Source organism: Planococcus citri, chromosome 5 (assembly GCF_950023065.1).
Source record: "Planococcus citri chromosome 5, ihPlaCitr1.1, whole genome shotgun sequence".
Classification (NCBI taxonomy): Eukaryota; Metazoa; Arthropoda; class Insecta; order Hemiptera; family Pseudococcidae; genus Planococcus; species Planococcus citri.
The window spans coordinates 26,341,653-26,358,395 of record NC_088681.1 but is presented as its reverse complement, the minus strand read 5'-3'; the positions used below and the strand labels follow the sequence as shown (position 1 = coordinate 26,358,395).

At 31.3% G+C, this 16,743-nt stretch overlaps 1 protein-coding gene across 1 annotated transcript in view; it reads right to left on the bottom strand.

Annotated features, from left to right (window-relative positions):
- Window positions 1-12,642, bottom strand: part of dy (dusky) — a 31,317-nt gene extending 18,675 nt beyond the window's left edge. The window contains exon 1 of the mRNA XM_065366345.1: window positions 11,938-12,642. The gene's annotated coding sequence lies outside the window, so the exon portion shown is untranslated. The remainder of the gene's footprint in view (window positions 1-11,937) is intronic.
- Between the last annotated feature and the right edge of the window lie 4,101 nt (window positions 12,643-16,743).

The following is a 16,743-nucleotide window of genomic DNA, read 5'->3' as shown; positions in this document are numbered from 1 at the left end:
AAAGCTGAAGTTTGAAATGTATCCTACTCTCGACTTCCCTCCACTCCTGAATTGATTGATTGATTGATTGATTGATTGGAAATGGTTTCGAAACATTTTGAACAAATCTGGAGCTTTCGTCAGCTATTCGAAAAAAATTCCTTAAAATTTATCCAATACTACTTTAGCAACTAAAACGCGATTAGTGCTTGTTAGTGACCTACCTGCTGGACTATACTGTATAATTACACGCCATATTTCTAAAAATCAATTTTTGCTTGTTCAAAACCGTGCATTTTTCTCGCATGCGATTTCACAAATTGAAAATTTGAACAATTTACTGTACTAGGATTGGACGAAAAAAAGATAAAATTCAATTCATGCTCCATTTTTGACACTCTGATTCGACTGTGGATGGTTTTATACCATTTCGAAACTTTCATCAACTTTTCAAAAATTCCAGTTTTCTCAAAAAATGTTACAAAATCTGTCGAAATGAATTTTGGCAACTATAAATACGCTCAAGGTATGCTATGCTAATGATCCATCCAACCGATCACACAACAAAGAACCATTCTGTCAAATTTTCAATCATGAAATCGCTAGAGAAAATTAATTTTGAACGAGCAGTCGCCGATTTTGGAAAAATAGAAAGAAGTCCATTTTTCAGGTGATGGGAGAAGACTGGAATTTCCTAAATATTTTTGGAAGCTCTGGAATGGCTCGAAACCAGCTTCAGTCGACTCAGCATGTTAAAATCAAAACAAGCAGTAAATTTTAGTTTTCCAAGTTTATTTCGTTAAAATTTTGCTAAAATTCCGGAGGCTTCATGAACCGCTCTAAAGAGTTTGAAATCATTTCCAATTGATTCAGAGGGTCAAAAATAGAGTACATGCATGCCAAATTTTAGCTTTGTAGGTAAATTTTGTAAAAAGTTGACTTTTTTTCCATTTTTGGCTCAAATTTTATTTTTATAAATAAATTCACCAAAACTCGAGAAATGTTCAAACTTCAATCTGATTAAATTTCAAGAAAAAAGTTTAAGGGATTTAATTACCTGCCCATAAAAATCTACTTCACAGACTTTAATGGGATGAGGTTCCCTTTTTCCCCACACCGGCTCTGTTTGTTCCAAAAATACCGTCGTTTTTGTTGAAAGTTCTAAAAATCAATTCAATTTTCGAAAATGGTTTCTGATGGATTATTGATGATAATGAATGGTTCTTCTGAAACATTACTTTATAACTCGAACTATAAAAATTAAGTTGAGTCTTCAAATTGTATTGGAAAAGAAAAACTCTCTCCTTATTTTTAAAGTTTTTATTATTGCAAAGATCTTTTCAAAAAGTACAACTTTTCATCATCAGGCAAGAGCACTCAAATTTTGTTTGATTCGTGTTTCAAATTCATTCCAAAAAGTAATGCAGTAAAAAAAACTACTTTATTATCCCGCCCAAACCACAATGGAAAAGGGGGGCATCAAATTTTAAAGACTCATTCATATCTCGAGATGGTTGAACGTAGAATTTTAGTGAAAGTTAGGGGGAAAAATGAAATTAAGCAGATGTAGGTAATTGAAATTTTAAAATTTACCTAAGCTATAAATTTTCGAAGTAAAAGATCAATTATTTACGATTCATTCAGCGAACAGATTTTCAAAATTGGATCTCAACACCTCTGAGTAAGTAGGTAGGTATCTATCGCAAAAACCTCTGATTTTGATCAAAATTAAAAAACAAAAAAATAAGTCGGTCACGTGGCACATTGATTAGGTATCTATCATTAATTTGAAAGCACTAAGTTCAAATAATTGCCTTGTTTTCTCATTCAACCCAATTAACCCCTCTCTCCAACATGATCAAAATATTGAAAAATTGAAAATTCCATCCCTTATTTCTCCAACTTCAAAACTTTGAAAAAATTTCGAAAAAAATTATAAAAATATGGTGTCGTGATACGTCGTTTTCTAATAATTCAAAATCGAAGAACTCAAACATTTACCTACTTATTTTTTTTTTGAAAGAGAGTCTTTCAATTGAGCGATGGGGAGAGGAGGAAACTGAGAGGTCAAAATAAAAAAAAAACCAAATAAACATACCTATAGAGCTAACTGGAAATCAACATATCTGATGTCTAAAAATTATAAAATTTAAATTGAGCCAATCTTGGAAAATTACGAACTAAAGAAGAAAAAACAAAGAATTTTTAACTCCTTTTTTTTGGACAAAAAGTACGAGTTTTTTGCTTGAAAAATGTTAAAATTCACATCAAGAGGGACAGACATTTTTTGTACATACAAACTTTGTATTGTACAGAGATCTTAAAGCTAAAATAGGCTATTTTTAACCCCCCCCCCCCCTACCTCCTCCTCCCACCATCATCGCCTCAAAAAACATACCTTTTGGAAATTTTAAATTAATATCTAGATATCACTGCTAATGAAATTTTTTGAGATTCGTAAAATCAATCATCTCCCTCCCTCCCTCCCTCCCTCTCTCCCTCCCCCCCCGCCCAGAAAAATCATGATTTTTGAAAATTCCCACCTCCTATTTGTAAACGCAATTTCAATTTCAATTCAACCCTCTTCCCCTTCCACTGGAAGAAACCATTCTTCCAGAAAATTTCTAATCAGTCAGTAGTACGTAAGTATTTTTTAAAACAAAATTTGTAACATCAATCCCCTCCCCCCTTCGTCTCACAACAACCCAACCAATCCTTTGACAACACGACCTAATCCAAGGCCGTTTTTCTTTCTTGCCTTCTCGTGTTATGCATATGGCATATAAATGATGAGCATTTTGTGACACGAATATATGTACGATGCAACATGTTTCTTCTCTCAATTCTTCAGCCAGCCAACGAAGCCATCATAATCAGCATGTATTTAAACCGCGAACACAAACACAACAAGTCCGACGATAGCCGTAAAAATCTTTTGAAAAATAGTAAAAGTACGTGTTGCGATCGGTGTTCGCGCGCGTCTTATAGGTGACATTAAAGATAATTTATGGCTAAAAACCAGCTTGGTGCGGATCGTCCAACTAACCTGTTTTGTTTATTCACTTTACTACACAACGACGCTGAATCGGTTTCATTGATTATAACGATAACGAAAACACTTGACAACGCAGTGATCTATGGCGAATGGAATTCGTCGATGGAAGATGGGAGAAGAGTGTTGTCTTCCTTTTTTTTTTACTTCTTTTATGGAAATGGGTGTTTATGTAGCTCTAGTGAAGCCGGATTTTTAAATAATTCGAGTAATTGAGAGGAAATTCCTTAATAAGTTCAAGGTTATATACCTAGGTACTACCTTTTTCTATCTCTGTTTCTGTTTGGTATTATAGTATAGGTCTAGTCTAGGTACTTCTTTTCGATCTGTTGTCGAGTGAGATGTTCAAGTCTACGTTATTAAAATATAGGTTATGAAATGAAACTGATATTTTTTACGACTTGAATTAGGTATTTTATTTTTAAACATTTTTTATTTAAAATTAAGAATAAAAATGCAACAGGTATCCTGTCTCGATGAAAGGAAAGAATTGCACGTCATTGTAATTCTTTTTTTCTCTCTGATAAATGAGTAAACCACGATTTCATTTACAATTCGAAGAAAAGAAAAATCCAAAATCGCGAAATTCCTACAGTTCCGGTTCAAGATTTCAATCTTGACAACGTCTTGATCAACTCGAAAGATAGAAGAAGAGCAAGTATGTATCATTAAACCATAGATACCTTTCTCCTTCATTCTGTTTTAGGATTACAAGAACACACGTGCGAAATCTGATGAGAAAATACCTCTCTGGTCAAATTTAAGATTGCAGATTTGTTTGAATTTTTCATCGCTCTCCTTTCCCCCTTTGTTCAGATTTAAATCAGGAATAAGTACCTACTTATCATTTGGCAGAAAAATTTGTAGGTAAAAAATTGAATTCTATTAGTTTTTTGAATCTATAGCAGTTCAATTTGTTTATAAATGTATTATGTAATATGCTGAGGAGGGAAGGGGAGTATTCAATTTTTTATTTTATTTACTTACATAGATATTTAAAGTTGAAGTAGGTACCTACTAAAAGGGCAAGATGAGCTGATTAGCAAGCCAAATAAACAAGAGTACAATTCCTTCCTTAGATTTAAAAAAAAAGTTATAAAAAATAATGATTGGTACCTAGCTAAAGTACTGTACTTGATGAAGAATTTTGTCAAGTGCTTTAGAAAATCAAGACCCATTAGCGACTTGAATTTGGATTCATTGCTTTGAGGATTAAAGAACATGTATTTTATAAATTTAGAAAAGTTGAGAAACTTTAAAAATAAATTAACATAAAAAAAAAGAAATATATTTTGTTAAAAATCAAAAAAAATTGAAAAAAAGCTTTGAAAAATTCAAATTTAAAAAAAAAAAATTACATTATCTATACCTAATGTTGAAAAAAGTCTTAGGAATTGAAAATAAAAAATCAAAAACCTTGAAAATTTGAAAAAAAATCATTTGGAAAAGCACAAAAATATTGTTGAAAAAGAAGGAAAATCTATAAAAGTATACTTTCAAAAAATTGAAATACGTAATTACAAAAAAACAAAAAAAAACACTGGAGTTGGGAAAAACAACAGAAGAATTCCAAAAATAGTAAAACTAAGTACGTAGGTACGAGTATCAAACAAAAGCACAATAAATTGATCACATTTTTTGAGAGAAATTGAAGGGACAAAAACCAAAAAAAAAAATTAAAAACTGATTAAAAATGACAAAAATGAAATAAATTTTAAACAGACGAAAAAACTTCAAAAGCAGCCAAATAGCTCAGGAAAAAACGTAATATTTGAAAAAGCACACAAAAAAATTATAATAAAAATATCTCAAATAGAGGTCAAAAAATAAAGCAAAAATGAAGCTGAAAAATTGAAAATTGAAAAACGGCGAAAAGTTGTGAAAAATTAAACAAAATTATTTTTTAAAAAAGCAGTAAAGTTTTAACATGGAAACAAATTTTTAATATTCTGAAAATAGGTGCATCATTGGAAATGAAATCTTTTGAAAAACTCGGAAAATGATAAGATATTTTTAAAAAACACACAAAATTATTAAAATATTTTCAAGAAATTAAAAAGTAAAAACAAACAATTTTTTAAAAATGTACTGGTATTACAATTTTCAAAAAATTGTTGAAGGTAAAATTTTAACTAATTATAATGAAAATCCATTTTTAATATATATGTAGAAAATACAAAAAAATTTTAAAAAGTAGGAAAAGGTATTGAGTAAAAACAATGCAGAAAAACTTGATTTTAGAAATTTTAAAAAAAATTAAAAATTAAGAAAAATATGTGTTGCATTGCATTAGTAGTTTTTCTGAAAATTAAAACACTGGGAAATCAAAAAAAAACTTCTTTTAAACAGAAAAAAAGTTCAAAAAAATTATTTAAAAACTCAAGAAATAGGAAAAAAGTTGTGTAAATTTTTTTAAAAAAAGATAATATAGAATTGAAAAAATAAGAAAAAATCATCAAGTTGGAAATATTTGGATATCAAAAAATAAATTCAAATAGAAAAATTTGGAAAATCGTTGAAAAATTCTATTTTGATTCAAACCAAAAAATTACAATTTTCAGAGGAAAAAATCGTTATAAAAGAAAGGAAAAAAATCGAAAAAATGTAAAGGTTTTTGAACATACATATTATGTAAAATTATTATAAGATATGAGATATTATGTATCTACCTAATTGGCATAAAAATTATTTCTAAACGCTTCCCAAATAATGAGTATTTAATTGAGCAAAAAAAAACACCATAAATATATGTACTTAGGTATTTTAGAAAATGAAAACGCAATCATTCTTCAATTTTTCATAGTTGAATACGTAGATAGGTAGGTACATTAGTAATTATGTATTTTTCAAATTTTGGCAGGCATAAATTTACTGCTTGAATGAAAATTTAGAAGCATGAAATTTTTTCGTTTCCGGTTCAAGATTTAACCTAAAAAAATGCCTGAATCAGTGACCTCTTTGATCATTGAGTGAATTTCAGCAAAATAGAAACTTCGTGAATAACGTGTATCTACTCATCTGTTAGTACGAGTATTTAAAAAATCTCAGGCGCGCCTTAAAATGAAAAAAAAATAGAATTCATAATTTAAACAAAAATGTAGTTTGATTTGCATGAAGGTACATATTGCCCACATATGTAGTTAACGCAAAATTGAAAGAAAAAGAACTTTGATTAAAAAAAGAAGAAAAAACAATATCTACCTACTTGATTGAAAATATTTTTAATTGTCACATTTTTTATGAAAAAATTTTAAAGCTTCAAAATTATTGCTTAAGAAATCGAGGGCTCCGTTAACTTCAATAATTTTTATCCTTCTAACGATTTTCTTTTTTGTTTCTGAATGACTCAGAGCAAAAATTCGTACGTAAAAATAGAAAAAAAAAATGGAAATTCTGAACATTTTCAAACAATTCCCTTTACTGATCAACTTTTCAACTTGAAAATCCATTGAACTCTAAGAAGCTTCTAAAAACTTATTTTGAAAAACACTCTGAAATCAAAAATATGCCCTTCAACTAGGTTCTACTCTCATCCCAGACCGTCAATTATAGATACTCCAAGCAAACCCCCTATTTTGAAACAAATCACTAATTCCTCATCGTGTTAAAACAAAGATGTCGAGCGAACACCAGAAGGTATAATTTTTCAAACAAAGCTAAACACTGTTACAATACTCGTATAATCAGTCCATCGCAAATAACAGGTCCCCGTGGTGAGTTTCACATTGAAATAGTATAGTTAGCAGAAATAAACTCTTGTACGAGTACCTACTATATGAGCGTCTGCGTAAGTATGCAAATCCATAAATATGAATAATTTAACAATACTGCCCAAAGAGAAAAGTATCCCAAGTCAAACACCGCAGCTTCGACATGATTTACACAAACAGGCCAATGTTGAGGATTGTTACAAAATTCACATCTTTGTACTTTGTATACCTAGTTGAAAAAAAAATACGTACATATCCGAGAGTCGATATAGTAATATTAAAATCCGCACATTGTTGTAGCGTGCGATAACTTTCATTATAGGTAGGTAGTACGTAAATGTGCTAAAATCTGTATCAAAACAAACCTCACTTGAGACTGACTGAAATTTACATAAATTGATTGGTCAAATGGTATTGCTTAGTACCTATAGTACACTTGAACTTGCGAAGAGGAAATATATTAGGTAGTGAGTTGAATCGACTAAGACTAACTAAACCGGTACTTGACCTAATGCTATTTACTTGCACAATTTCGATCGTTTCTTTATCAAAGTACCTGCTCGTTAAATCAAGATCAAGGTTAATTGGGCATAGCTGTACGTTGGCATGTTCTCGATGCATTTTTAAAGCGAATTTTTGGCGAAGACTTTCTTTTTTCTTTTTCGTCTAGTTACAGGTATGTGCCTACGAGAACGAGTGAAGTATGCGTTGGTGAAATTTTAATATTTGTTCAAGATGAATGAAGAATGAATGCTTTTGTGCATCGTTTAGAAGTTTTGTCGATATGCATTCGCGTTGAATGATTATTGAAGATGGCTTGGGTGGAATAATAATGAAGCAAGGGTTATGAAGAGAGAGGAGAGGGATGGAGAATTGAACCGGAGCATAATTGAAACAGAAAAAAAATTACAGCCCAAATACACCTATCAATTTTCCCTTCGTTTCTGGAATGGAGAAGTTCGTAGGGATGGAAAAAAATTCAAGAATTTAAAGTGCCTAGTGAATTCAAAAATATTTTAAAAGAGTCCCAACATTCTCAACAACAATTACGTATTATGAGTGAATTCTGTTGAACGTTTCTCTTCTCTCCTCCTCTCGTCTTAATTCACCAGCCACTAGCACAAGAGCAATACACTGCTCATTAAGGAATTTTCAACCCCCCCCCCCCCCACTAAAACAAATAAATAAATCACTTAGAAAATTATAATCCGAACTAAAAATCATTTTTTTTAAAAAATGTTTAAAAAAACATTCAAAAGTGGAGAATCTTAACACTTTTTTCGTAAAAACCTTTATGAAAATACACATCAAGAAAAAATGATCGCTCATCAGGGTAATCCATATCAAAGATCAAAGATCAAAACTTGAAGCATCAACGTGAAAATTCTTTTTAAGATTTTAAATTCGAAATAGGGAACGCTTTGAGGTTAATTCTAACAATTTTTACTATAATCGAATTTGCACAATGGCTTCAAAATTAGCTCTTAGTAAAAATATAGAGGAAATTCACTTTGTACCTACTACGAGTAACTCAAAAAAAAAAAGAAAAAATGAAAAAAATGATCTCATGAACCAACAAAATATATTGTTTTGATAAAAATCTAGATTGAAAATAAATATACCTAGTACGAAATTCGACAAACACATTAATAAAATAATGATCAAGAATTCACAAAAATTTTTAATTTTTCATACGTTTTTGGAAAGAGGTATGGTATAAATACTTACGTAAAATTTGACGAACCTGACTCGATATTTTTTCAGCTTGATTGAATAATTTTTTTGAATTTCCCTTCACACCCTCCCAATCCACGTGTGCTTTTTACATAGGTACTATGTAGAAAGGAAGAGGAGGATATAGTATAGTTCTAATTTCTCATCTTTGATAGTGAAACAACAAACAAACTTTTCTTTCGAAAAGTTTCAAAATACTGTATTTTTCTTTTTCGGAAAATTGGCCGAAAAAAATCATTTGGAATCGAGAAAATTGGAAAATTGCAATTGAGGTTTACGCCACAGATAATCATAATTTTTATTCTATTTCTTCGCTGGTTCTCTAAAATTCCAATTTCGAACAGTTTCTGAATTTTTACTCTGACCTATTTTCCATTCATAAACGTCTGAGTTCTGACGCAGCTGTTAGAAATGCGAATACATACCTAACTTATTCTCAAAATTTCTAAGGGAAAAAATCAAAGTGCAAATTGGACTGAAAAATATCGAGTAATTTTTCAACATGAGATAAATTCATGCAGATGTTGAAATGATTTTGAAAAACTAATATTTTTTTTGAAATATCTTGCTCATAATGCTTCAATTTTTTACAGCTGAACTAGATAATGTAGCTTTATATACAACGAAAAAAATTCGGATTTGCTTTTCCGGATCAACCCCTCACCTCTTCATCAACCCTTATGTGTGGGTAGATTTTTAGTTTTTATTCCAAAATTTAAATTAATGATGCCATAAAAAATTTTAGTCGAAGCCAGACGAGCCAATTGAAACAAAAGCTGACAAAACCAGGGTTGTCAATTACCAAGATCAATCCTTGAAATCACAAAATACCTACTTAGGATCTAGTTGACGATTTTACAAGTTGTTTTGTTTACAGGATTTTTCATATGAATTTTGAAAATTTTATATGCTCGAGTAGAGGCATACTTTGATGAAAAAAAGTAAGAACAAAAATTGAAAAAGCATCCAAAAACACACCTCCAGGTCAAATTTCGGGAGCTGAATTTCCTTTTTTTGGTTTTCAGCGAATTTTTGAAAATTCAAATTGACCCATTTTCCAAGTACATATAAAATCAAAATTCTATTAAATTGTAGTTTAAAACTTCAATTTTGTTTGCACACTAATTTCGACCTCCAAAATTCATCTGGGGTGGATTCGAGCCATTCTGGAGTTCCAGCAGATTTTTGGATTTTCCGATTTTGGAAAAATTGCCATGAAATATAAAACAAAAATTAAATTTAGCATTTTTCAACTCAAATAAGTAGATATGTACCCTGTTTAAGACTCTTTCGATCAATTTGGACTATAATTTTTGAAAATATGTACTGAGTATCTTTTGGTTTCAAGATTAATTTTTTTAAATCCAATCATTTTGGCCCCTGCTGTAGATTCTTTGATTTTTTAATTTTGGAAAAAATTGTCCTAAAATTGGGTCATCTGAAATTCTACACCATCGAACTTAAGTTTACTATGTACTTTTGTACGCCTTTTGATTCATTCAAGAACGAATTTTCAAAAATCATTTTGACCTTCAAATCCAAAATGTTTTTTAACGATTATTTAGGAATAAAATCAAGCCATTTTGGAACCTCCAGTAAATTTTTTGATTTTCTAATTCTGTAAAAATTGTCATAAAATTGGGCCAACTGAAATTCAACTCGGTGAACTTAATTTTGGGTACTAACTATAAGTTATATAGGTACCTTTGTAACTCTTTCGATTCATTCGAGAACGAATTCTCGAAAATCGTTTGTGCATGACTGCTCAAATCTAAATTTTTTTCTAACGATTACCTATTTCAGAAAAAAATCGGATAATTTTGAATCCTACACTTTTTATTCTCTAATTTATTTGGAAAACTGTCATAGAAATGGCCAAATTGAAAATCAGCAACAATTAACTCAAATTTTCCAAGTGTTTTCGTAGCCCTCTCAACTCATTCATCTCACGAACGAATTTTCCAAAAAAATAATGATAATAAACTGCTGGTTCATATTCATATTTTAATCACTTTTCATCAAAAATTGAAAAACCTCATGAATCCGCAGGAAAATCTAGAATAAGTAGGTATAGGTAATAGATATCTCAAGATACCAACAAAACAAAAAAATTAATTTGAGTGATTAAAAGTAGAATATGAAAGAAATTTTTGCTTAATTTTATAATTTCAGAAACAAACACTTGCATTTTGAAAATCGTTGTCCAAATCAAACAAAACACCCACAAAAAAGTTACATCCGTATCAAATTATCCATTAGAACTGGATTTCATTTTGACCCTTTCATGGAAATTTTTCCTATACTGACAAATCAAAAAATTCGTTAGAGACTTAAGAATAGGAAGCTTCATCAGAGATCGATTCAGACAGTCAAAAAAAGGAAGCTTAGGTACGTATAAGCCAAATTTTGACCCACTTTATTTGGTCAAATTTCAATTTTTCAATATTGAAACAATGGCTCTTTGAAATGTTAAAAATTCAAAAAAATTTGGTCAGCTTGAAATTGAAGAATTTTTTCATCTTTTTTTGCTTCTTTATCCAATCCAAAAATTGTTTTTCCAGCCAAGATATCTTCCTAGTGAAGATGTGAAGTACGAATAGTTAGTTATGTGGAGCAAGTGTAAAATAAATTCCCTCCCATCCATGATACTGTCCAAATCAAAATTCAAATAGAAGATGAAGAATTTAAGCTTCAGGTCTCATTTTTGATCTAAAAAATTTGTACTTACAAAAAAAGCTAATTTTTTATAGAAATGAAGCAAAAATTAATTCAGACTAATTCATTCAAAAAGCACGTTTTTAACCAAAATATGAAAGTAGGTGAGTACCCAGATCAAGATCAAGAAAACATTCATTCGTGCTTTCGCAGTTTAAAAATTGACGATGAATTTTTGAATAAACAAACTGAAAATTCTCACTTTTCACGATCCTACATAGTAGGTAGGTATGCCAAATCCGGCATAAAATATACCTACTCAGATGACAACTCAATTTGGCAATAAATCTCCAACTCATTCTCTTGTTTTGCAAAATACACCTCGTTAAAGAAAAATTTCGAAAGTCATCGCCCACTCAGAACCGAACCATAAAATAATCAAATTGACGATAAAAGTTACTCGACGAAATTCGATCCTCGAGCAAATCATCCAATTACTCGAACAGATTTATAATCTGAACAAAATCCACTCGAGTGCTCAATGCAGTTGCATTTTTTTACTTTCATGCATATTTCAAACATTCACCTCTAATTTTTCAATCAGGTAATCAATAATCATCGACTGGCGTCGAGATATTTACGACGAACAAAGCCCACAAATCACATGCACCAAACGTTCGAGTGTTTCACTTTCGATGTCACTGTAACAAGTACCTACCTACTACTCCGTATATACCTTCCCAGTCGTTCCACCTTATAAGTACCTAAGTATAAACTGCAGATTGTATAAATGAATGCAAAATTTACCTGGAATACGATTCCAAAAACGAACAAATGGCACAATTCACACTAGTACGAAAAATTCAACCGACACTGAGCAAAAAAATTCAAGTCACAAACACACCGCAACGTTCACGTGATGCGATAAGGTCAAAAAACGAACGAAAGAGAAAAATAAGGGGGTAAAAACACTGTAAAAATTCAACTATTATTTTCGAATTTAATTTGACCACGAACGATCTCGGATTTAAACATTATACGAACAAATACGGCGACGAAAAACTCCGAAAAAAAAACGATTGAAAAAATTAACAAAAAAGAGAAAAAAACTCGCGAACGTTGGTTGAAAGAAAATAAAACCGATGGTAGGAAGTATCTCCTCCGCACACTACACGCTCATACGCAATAGTGACAAGTGAAAACAAAGTAATAAAAACGAATGAACCGCAAGTGAAGTCCGAGTCGTGAGCAGCGTAGTGCTAATCATTGAAAAGTGATGTGAACCCCCTCCCTGTGGGACAGGGTACCTGACCCAGACGTACAGCGGATAGTATTTCAAGCTCGCCCCGCGATCTTCTTCGATATTATCCGGTAAAACAGGAAATCACGCTGGAATATAGGATAGTAATACTACTAAAGACATTAAAGTAGAAAGAGGAAATAGGATATAGATAATAACGCGTGTGTTAAAACCATCTCTTCTCCTTTGAACGACTTGCCTGCCTATAGTGCCTTCTGCATCCAGCTCCACCATCCAGCCCAGTGAGCAGAGTCGATCAGTGGAAGTGGATCCGCGCCGAACACGTGCGAATCGTATGTGGAAGACGCGGCGGCGATGCCGAAAGGCGGCCTGCATTTTATGGAGGTGGAAAATTAGATTAAAATTGAGTAAACAAGTATTAAGCATCGCAATCGTGTACTGTGTGTGCTATGCTGGTCATTTTTTTTCATTCAATTTTGCCCCATATCGCGGACGCGAAAATATACATACCATCGAAGGCGATAAAATCCGCAACCGATGTCTCCACCCATTCGCTAATTAATAATAAATTTTTTTACACGTATATTAATTTTTAATCGGTCGTGATCGAGGTATGAAAAATCGCCAGGAATTTATGATAATTGAAATTTCTCCAACGCTGACGGTCAACTAACCGGCGTCTTTTTCTACCATTTCCAAGAATACGAGGAGGCATATGAGATGAGATGCTATACAAAATATGACTTAATTTTAACGTTTAGCTATACTTATGACTTGTAATTTGGTCCTTGTTGACCGCCCACTTCATTTCCATCGATCATTTTGTCGTAATTGAGCTTCGTCTAGATCAATTATTAGCTCGTATACTTTCTGCTTAGTTTGTATATCATTAATCATAAAAAAGGTATTGGCGAAAAAATGTGATGATTTCAATTAATCGTTCGTTATTCTTCTCCGAGGTGTTTTTCTATTAAAATTGTGAATAAATTTGTAGTGGAATGTGGTGGTCGTTGCCTGGGTACGTCATCGTCACCGAGACAGTTTTAATAAAAATTACATTTAAAAGGGAATAATAGGTCTTCGAAATACCTTTTCTTTTCTTACCTATATGAAAGTGCATGGGGTGATTAGTCATTGCTAGAATGAAAAAAAAAATTGCAAGAAAGTTGTTTGGGTCAATATTTAAAGAGAAGAAATTTTTGCCAATTCGTTGACTTAGAGTTGGCCATATACTAAATAAGTAGGTAGGTATTTGGAACCGATGAGAAGTGGTTTTTATGTACGTACCTCTTGCCGAATGAAATTTTTAAAACGGTTGGGGTCGACTTCAAGCGAATATAGGACGAACTGACTGTTTGCAAGTTATCCAAGTGTAGGTACTAGGTAGGTATAGGTAATAATATTGTGTCGTTGAAGGATGAATATGAAGGCACACTACTTAAAACTGAAAATTAAACAAAAAAATTGTGAAATACTAAAAACTCTGCAATAACGTTAGAGTCAGAGTATACTGCAGTCTAAAAGTAAACAATCACACATGAATTAATACGTGAGGAATGGAGTACCTAAGTATAACCACACCGATGTCAACGCTTACGTTGGAAGAACAGAGATTGTCAATGACCTGATAAAAACGAGATAAGAAATTGCCCGCTGCGAATAGGGTTCCACATAACTATGCATTTTTAAGAAATGCACCTGCCTATGCGTCATAAGTTGGTCTCATTTTTCGTGTTTTATTTTGAAAATTTTCGCTAATCGCTACCACGCATATTTCATTAACTGCTGGTCTTTAGTTGGAGAAGTAGTTCTAAACATAGAACAGTTTATTTCCAAAATTTGCGAGGTACGAGTAAAAATCCAATATATCTCAACCGTGAGAAAAATTGTGAGATTGAACAAAAAAAAATCAAAAGGACATTTAAAATTATACCTTTGAGCCAAATTTTAATGTCTGAATTTCAATTTACGATTTTTGGCGAATTTTTGAAAATAAAATTTGGCTCATTTTTATACTTAGATCATCGAAGAGAATTCGTGAAAAATTTGAAGTGATACTGAAGGGCCGACTTTATTTTTGGTACGGTTCAAATTGATATTGATATTGATTGGATAAGTCTGAAGAGGAGCAGGAAAATGGATTTTTAAGAAAATGAAATGAAGCATACGTTTCCAAACTGCACCAAGTCCATTTTCAAGGTTTCTGAGGTTGCAACGCCATCTAGCATGAAGTCACGGCCCAAAATGGCTTATTTTTTGATATGTTGTGCCCAAGGGTCTTGGCTACAACATATTAAAAAATCAGCTAATTTGGGTCATTTCTACGTTTCCAAACTGTACTAAGTACCATGAATTTCTTATCAATATTTTTTTGGACTTGGTGCAGTTTGGAAACCGTATTCTTCAAATAAAAAGATAGGGCACAGGCCATCACTTTGTATAATTTCAATGAATTTTAAATCTCACTCAAAGAATTGAAACGATCGGATGTTCTGTATTTGTTTCAACTTAGACCATTACAAAAAAAAATTAAAATTAAAAATTATATTCTATTTTATGTACTTACTATAAACTTACGTAGGTACTAGGTACCTACCTAGATATTTTGATATTTTTCTAAAATAATAAGAACTTCATTCTTTGAAGAAGAAGAAAAAAAACATTTTTGAGTAAAAATAATTTTAGACACCTTAAATTTTTTTGAGCTGATTCACACTCTGGTTTAAATGAAACCAAACTAAATTAAAACACCATGTCCTAAAATATCCATAACCAAAATTTCAGTAATTGAAATTCGTTTTTGGATTTTTGGCTAGTTCTTGAAAATTTTACATTAAAAAAAACTAATCAAAGTGAATAATTATGTCATGTCATTTCACCCCCTCTCCCACCCCAACCTTGACGTCTGGACCCCCCCCCCCCCCGGTATACGTATTTTGAAATGGGAAAACACCCGATGTTCATTTCCGAATGACCAATTTTCCCGAATCCACATTCCCAAGACTTTATTTTCTTAAAAACACAAAAGATCAGTTTTTTGCCAAAATTACAGTAAACTCCTTTCTTTTGGTCAAAATTTCCTGTTAGTCTTTACTTTTTTTGGTTCCAAAAAATCTGCATTTTTTGGGTCAAAATTTGCAATTTAAAATATCTTACTCAAGTTTTTGTCAAAATTGTAAAAAGTCCTACTGGTTTGTGAAAACTTCTAAAAAAGATCTATGTTTTGTCAGAATTGCCAACTTTTTTTTTGGTTTTGGTTGAAATTTCCGGAAAGTTTTGCTTTTTTGTCGCAAAGAATATATTTTAATGCCAAAATTTCAAAATAAAAATAAGTTTTTCATCTTACCTATTATCCAAAAAATCTTACTTTTTTGTCCGAAATTGCAAAAATCTGTACTTGTAAACAAAAAAACAATAAGAACTTTATTTTTAATCTTTACATGACCGTGGTCAATAATGTAGTGTTCATCGTATATCTAGTACCTACTTACAAAAGTACGAAAGTGAACAATATTTTTAAGGCTGAGGAACAAGGCGAACAAGCTCACAAATTCGTGTATATCGCGATGTCAAAATTATCTGACCGAATAAAAAATATAAAAATTGCGAGTTCGATTTTCGAAATTAAATTGTTAAAAATCGTATAAGACCCATGTTTTGACAATTAGTTTGCAAAAATTGCAGAAAATCTAAATTGTTTGTGAAAACTGTAGAAAAGACCCACGTTTTGTCAAAATTACCAAAAAGTCTTGTTATTTGCCAAAACTGCAAAAAAAAACCAGCTTTTTCTTGGGCAAAATTTGTAGAGTCTTTTCTTGTTTGCAAAGTCAATATTGCGAAAAATCACTTTTTCATCAAAGTCACCGAAATAAGTCATTTTTTTGCCAAAATTGCCAAAAATTCTTTTTTTTATTAAAAATTGTAAAAAAGACCCCATGTTTTGTCAATGTTGCCAAAAATTGCAAAAAAAAACTTTTTTGGTCAAAATTGCAAGAAATTCCAATTTTTTTTGCAAAACTATGAAAAAGGCCAATTTTTGATCAAAATTGCTGGGAAAGCCTCTTTTTTTGTTGAAATTTTCAAAAAATCTCGTGTTTTTTTGCCAAAATACTCCCTTTTTTCAAAAAAAAAAAAAAACTGGTTTTCTCTGGTCATACTCGTACTTTACCTATAAAAGGTTACCCAAGCTTACAGTACCTATTTTTTGTTTGCCAAAATTGCAAAAAAAAATCCAATTTCTTTCATCATAATTGTAGAGAAGACTTGATTTTTGTGAAAATTGTGTAAAATTTTGTTTTCTTACCAAAACTACCGGAAATCCATGCATTTGAAAATTAAGTTTTTTGAGAAAA